Genomic DNA, 7,142 nt, shown 5'->3' on the forward strand with positions numbered 1-7,142 from the left:
GGAAGGAGGACTGGGGTTCCCTTCACCCCTCTGCCCAGTGGCTGCACAGAGCAGCAGGCCAGACCTGGGCAGGGAGAAGTGTGCTGCTCTGTGTGGGATGTACAGCCCCATCCATGTGGGAATGCTCACAGCTCTACTGGCAAGTGCCCACAACTTCCAGAGGGGCTCAGGAAAAGGCCCAGCATGAGCGAGAGAGGGGGCCTCCCCTCCTGCCTTTCCAGACTCTGAGGAAGGTGCCAGCAAGTCAAAACCCCTGCAAAAATGGGATTCCAAGCAGTTGTTTTGTGATCAGGACTCCAAAAGGCTACAGGACATTCATCTAGACACCTTCATCTTTTAATTTTTGTGCTCATGACTACCCTGACCATAACCCTGTCCCTCATCAGCAACAAAATTACATAATTACTAAATTAAATATTTAATTTAATACTTGACTAATGTTATTAAGTTATCCAGCTTTCACAAGTTACCAAGACCACCCCTCTAAAGACAAAATGTTCCCTTTCATAGTATTTATGGGTTTTTTTCCCCACATAGGCAACAACCATGGATGGAAAAGCTGAAGAAAATGAGTAAGTAACTAGCTCCATACTGTTGGCTTTATTGCTGGTCAATAGAGCACACAATCAAGCCCTGAAGTGGAACAGGCAATATATTTGCTGGAGTTTATTGCACAACTCAGGACCTGTATCACGTGCGCTGTGTGCGTTGCTGAGGTGGAAAAAGTTGTGCTGCTGAACAAAGGGCTACTGTGTGCTGACACAAACAACACAAAAAACCCACTGACCTGGAAGTTAAAGTACAAAATCTACTTTCAGCCTCAGTGCCTGCTGCCCATCCACATTAAATGAAGAAGCCTTGTTGGAATGAAGTATGAGCTTGATCTGCTCTTCTCAAGCAGAGAGAGCACAAGCCAGCACCAGGACTCCACCCAGCAAACCCCACCAGCTGCCAAATCACTGAAGGACAATGCAAGACTCAACTGCATTTTAGAGGGGGATTTTTCTGTCATAAGATTACTCCAAATTATCCAGCATCAAGAAATTTATCTATGCAAGCCAACAGCACTGGCTGGGAGAGAGTTACACAACAAGATACTGGCGGGGGAGTAGAAAAGGGAAAACTTAAGAGAGAAATGGAGCAACCTGTGAGGAGTTTCTAAGCACTGTGGCAATACAAATAGCACAAACTGCAAAGGCTCAGAGAAGGATTCCAGAGAGACAGCAAGCTCAAAGTCAAAAGGTGTGGTGAGAAGGTCACTCCTGGTAAGTGGCACTGCAATCAATACAGGAGAGAAAAAAAGATTAACAGCTTAAGAGCCTCCAGTCCCTGGAAAGACTTAAATCAATGACTGGATGCTGGTTTCACAGAATACAAATACCACACAGCACCAGGTGTGCCAACTGGAATGACTTCGATGACTCCACTGAGGTCAACACAGTTGTAACAGCTTGTTCTGGGTTTACATCTGGAACATCAAAGTACTACGCAAACCGAAGCAATTAATCATCAGCCAAATACCAGGCCAGGAATTTTATAATAATTCAAGCCTTTTTCAACAACCCAAGCAACTGTTCACATTCCAGACAGATCTCACAGGAGTATTCCAGTAAGAAGAGAGAGGACAGCAGAAGCCACTCTCCCACCAGCACTGCTGGGTACTGAAGCTCCTGCAGCAGCTCAGGCTGCCTAGGCAAGGACTCCATGGCCACAGGCACTGTGCTGGCAAGCTGATGGACATGCCCCACTGTGACCACACTGCTGTGTATATACAAAACATGGCAGACAAGCTGACCACCAAGAAAGGAAGAAGCAGAGTTCTGCCTTCCCTATACTCACACCCAGGCTGGCATCTTCCATAGAAAGTGTGTTTATAGAAACTCAGGCCAGTGGCATCTTTGTGACACACTCAAGAGTGTGTCTCTGTCCACTGTTGCTTGCCATCATCACCTGTGGGCCACCAGGAATCCATCCACACTGCAGAATGGGCTGCACTCACCTGCTGAAGCACAGGCATCAAGCAGAAATGCTCTGTTTGCCTCCTATATGCAACTTGCACTTTATAGAGACTCAGTCCCACACTTCTACTTGGGATTTCAGAGTGGCAAAGCAGGAATGTGGCAGCACAGGCCTTCACTCCTAAAACCTTGTGGTAATCACATCTCCTCTGAACAGAGAGAGACATAGCTCTCCCAGGATTTTTCTGGGAAGCTGTGAGAAGCTGTGAGAAAGCTCAGAGGAAGAATTAAAACAATTGTTATCTTAATCTCTGCACCTGGCAGGCAAATCTCTGTTTGTCAAAGATGTCTGCAAGAGGGAATTGTCCCTTCTTGACCAATAGGTGAGAGAAGATTCCTAAAGGCCAATCAGGTGTTAGATCCACCATTGTTTCTATAAAGACTGTGGATTTCTAATAATAAAGTGCCTTTTCATGTCTTCTGATGATGGAGTCTCTGTATCACCTTTGTCTGTCGCTGAAACCCCTTTGGTGATAAAAACTCATCTTCATTTTAACACACCCATTCCCAAGAATCTTGTCTTCCCTAGATGAGCTTCATGTAATGTTTTCTTCACCTCTCCCTTCCTCCAAACAATCTGCTATTTGTGTGCCTCGAGGTCATGCAGCATTTAGCAATGGCTGTGCCAGTAACACACTGAAAATTACCCTCCTGTCACATCCCAACACCACGGCTCTCAAAATCAAACATTTCTTGGTAACACTCTCCATCAAGGAATAAGTCACTGCTTTCTGCTCTCAAGGAACCTCATCCTTCCAAGGAACAGCTGGGATGGACACTATTTAAAATACCAGTAAAAGGAGGAAGAAAAACAGCTACAGCTGAGTTTGCCAGAACTGCCACTAAGAGAATTTGAGCTCTTGCTGTGACTCTGCCATGGCTCTTCTTTTGCTGTGCCTCAGTTTCTCACGACACTTGTTGCCACAGGATATTTGGATGGTAAACTCTTCTTTGCCATGTTGCAAATTTCAGCCCAGGACCTGAGAATCCCTGCCATGGACAGGATGATTTCAGAGCACCCCAGCTGACACAAAAGAAAGGATGAAGTGAAACTACTTATGTAGACCTTTGAAGCAAGCTGAACCCAGAGCAAAGATTGAATAGGGCCAAGGCTCCTTCCTCCCCAGGCATTAGTTTGTTCACATGTAGTGGTTGTAAGGCCTTCCACCCTGGAGTAACCTTGCTCATGGTTATCTCTGTAATGCTGACAGGGCAGCTGCCACATCCATGCCCACTCTGCCCAAAATGCTGAGATGAGCACAAAAACCACAGAAGGGTGACCATTCAGGTGTGCTGCTGAAGGGAGCAGATGAAGCAGATCTCTAGAGCTAGAAGTTGCCCCTTAAACAAAGCTACAGTTCTGACATAAACCACACTTAGGAGAGAAACCACAGAGACCACAATACGTGGCAGCACTTCTCTGCACCTGTGTGCAGCACAGCACATTTGACACTGGAGCACTGTCAGAGCAGCAGTGGCTGCTGTGCACAGGATGCACCTTCCCAGCCCTCTGCAGCAGCCCTGTCCCACTCTCACTGTGCTCAGAGAGGCACTTGCTGCAGAGGAGTGACTGCTGGTGCTCTGCTCACTCTCACATCCTCTGGGTTTGCACGGGAAAGCAGCACAGCCAATCTGATTTATCACACTGCAGCAGGGTGCTGAGTCCTGTCACCAAGCAGCAGATGAGATGAATTTCACAGAAGTGCCTCTGTGCTCACCACAGACTGGATGGACCACACTGAGATTTGCAAGCAGCTGCCAAGGAAAAGAAACAGAGGAGGACTGTGACATGACCCTCCACAGAACAACATCTGAAACTTCTGACACTGAACTCAAAGCATCTCAAAACATCTATGGAAGAGGAAATAGCCTGGAAACTGGATTAAATCTCTCTTGGTACCTCATTATCTTCTTGAGTGTGAGAAAGAAGCCTTATTTGTTCATCAGGATTGTAGTTTATTAAAACTTGAATACACTTTTTGGTAACTTTCCCAGAAAAAAAAAAATGTAAGTTTTGGCATGGTCTTCACTTGGGAAATGACTGCTCCATAACAGGGTGAGCTCTAGCAGCTTTATTATCCTACTCACCAGAGACACAAATATTACCTCTGACAAGTCTGAAGCACACATGGTCCCCCTCACATTTCACAAGCAGGGAAGGAAGGATGTGCAAGTTGCCTACAGAAAGAAGTGCTGGGGTTCTTTGTCCCAGAAATGAAGACTCTGAGGAAATATGGGAACAGACTACCACATGGAAGGTGCTCTAAGGAGAGAGACAGCTGTTCTCCACCTCAGAAGTGCTCAGCTTTAGTCACAGCAAAAGAAAACTTTCTAGCAGACAGAACCACAAAGCCCCAGGACAGATTGCGTGCTAAAGTCCTCACCAGCAATGGGAGCTTCTGGGTCAGGCTGGGCAAACATTTGTCAGGAATGATGTAAGGCAAGTTGATGCTTACTTGGACAGGGAAATTGGGCTAGATGACAGTCAAGTTCCCTTCCAAGCCATTTTGATCTATGGCCCTACACTGAGGAACTGAGTGCTGGCCAGCAATCCACACACACACAGTCGTGGCACCCCAGAGATGCCCCTAAAGCAGTCCCTCTGTGTCTGTCAGTTCCTCCCACGGAAAGTGTGTCACCCCAATGCAGTCCCTCTGTGTCTGTCAGTTCCTCCCACCGAAAGCAGTGGAAAGCAGCCTTAGCCCAAGAGCACAGGCTCAGCAGAGAATGCTGTGAGGACAAATGTTTGTCTCCAAGGTCCCTGAAAAGTCACTTCCACCCCGTATCTCAGGTGGAGACTGAAAGCGCAGTCAGTTGCTTGCACTTTGGGGTGCTCACATGGACATTACACCAGAAGAAGAGTGGGATCTATCTCTGACCTCCAGCCCTAGGGGGGACTGTGGGCCTCCCATTCACAGCAAGAGGTACAACCCCACTCCCCTGTCTCAGCTGAGTCCCCTTCCAGCCTCCCGAGACAAGCCCATTGTGAAGATGTGTTTCCCCAGCACAGGACTGAGCCTGAAGCCCCATCTGCAGCTGCACCTACACTCCAGCCCTCTGCCGGCCCCTGCTCTCACTCTCCCTGGGCTGCACCTTGCCCAAAGGGGGAGGGCTGAGGCAGGAGTGTCTCCAGCATGGACACAGCTAAACTGGGACCGCAGCTCCATCTGCAGGGCTCTGCCAAAGCGGCTCCTCCTCGGGGAAGGGCAGTGTCACCTCAACAGACACTGCACACCCGGCAACCCCCAAAACACAGACGTGAGCACAAGCACAACCACGCTCCTCAGGGTCCTGAAAGCAAACAAAGCCCCCCTCTGACAGCATCACCTCAGGAATCAAATAAAATCACCACTTTGATACAGCTCCCAGAACCCAGTAAATTCCCAGAAAATTCAGTGGATGTTAGATACTGGATGATGCAGAACGCCCGAGTGAATCCTCAGCCTCTGTGGCTCCAGGGAGCAGCTCACGTGCCTGGGGCTCTGCCAGGGTCAGCTCAGCCTCCTGCCCCCAGGCAACACACACAGCCCAGGGCTCCACAGCCAGGCTCCTTAAAACCCCCAAAGAGCTTCCCAGTGCTTCTGCACCAAAAGGAGCCCGGGCCAGTCTGTGTAAAGCACCGAGGAACACACTGTACTACAGCAGCACGTTCCCTCGGCTTGAGGCCGACAGGAACATCCAGCCTCGGGGGAGAACAGAAATTTTTCCTTTCATGAAAAGGTCAGCAGCACCATGTGATTTTCCAAGATATAGAACCAGTATGCAATGCAAATACATAGAAATGCAAGTTTTAGTGGTAAGTATAGGAATTTAACACTTGGCCTACTGGATTAGACCAATAGTCTGTCTTGCAGGGGATTTGTCCTGCTCAGGGCTCGGACAAGGGATTGACTGATGCTTCCAAGAAAAAGCACACTGCCTTCTGCAGTCCAGCCACTGGCACTCTTAGAGGGCCACCTAATACCTGTCTGCTGCAGGGAACCAGCCCACCCTCTGAAGAATGCAGCATGATGCTGTTTGACATCCCCATCAGCCCATGGACTGCCCAGCTTTTAAGGCCTTCTGCAGAAGCTGGCTGTGTATAATGCTCTGTTTCATCTAACACCCAGAAAAATCTGAGAACTCATTTCTTCAAATTTAATTTTTAAACAGCCAGACAAACTGAACTTAAAAAATATCCCTAAATTACTACTAAAAAAAAAAATCTACAACCACACAAAATACCCTTTGACTGTACTTTGTGCTCATGGCTCTAGGAGGTCAGAAATCAGCTGTACTGAAATGGTATTTCCAAACCTATGCTCAAATGTACTTTAACTGACCTATTTTTGTTCTCTCCTTCCCTAGATTTCCTTTACTGTATTTAACCAGGGCAGGTACTGCAGGCCAGAGAAGACTCACAAATTCAAGTAAAGAGTGTACGGGACAGGGTGAACTACTGGAGTGGATAAATGTAATGTGAGATGTACAATGGGTGAAAGGCAAGTCTGTGAACAGAGCTGTGAGCAGGGAAAGGTTCCAGATGGAGCTCAAGTGCTGGTTCATCAGAGAGAGCTCAGGTGTCTGTGGGAAAGCAGGGCTGATGTTCAGGAGTGAAGGGGATGGAGAAAACTCATTTGAGGAGTGAGAGTGTGGGAGAAGCAGAGGGGAAAGGGAACAGATGTATCAGGGCTCATGTAAGACCCTGTGAACCTGCTGCAGCCTTCCAACAGACTCAGTTTGCTGCTGCATGTCCTGCCTGATGCTCCTGGCTGTGCAGCCCCAGGTCAGCCTGGACAGAGCCTGAGAGCTCCTCCCTGGCACACACACACACACAGTAGGGCCCTCTCTGGATGCTCCCACCCCTCCTGAGTGCTCACCTCCACTGGCCCAGCAACTGCTTCCATCTGGACTGGCAGACCAGACCCTTTCCTTGGCTTGCTTTCCTTCCTTCCGTCCCTGGCTAGCTATGGTCCAGAAGAGAACCTGCACCACTGGAAACAGCAGCAACAGCAAGCAGCAGCTTGAATTTAATCCTGCTGTTATTTACACTGACATGATGTTGACTGTCCACTTTAGGGACTTGTCTCAGTGCTGTTTCAGGCAGGCCCAGTCTGAGTCATCCTTCCCAAAGACACAGACCTC

This window comes from Passer montanus, unplaced genomic scaffold, assembly GCF_014805655.1.
Source record: "Passer montanus isolate IOZ18808 unplaced genomic scaffold, ASM1480565v1 scaffold9, whole genome shotgun sequence".
NCBI classification, from domain to species: Eukaryota; Metazoa; Chordata; class Aves; order Passeriformes; family Passeridae; genus Passer; species Passer montanus.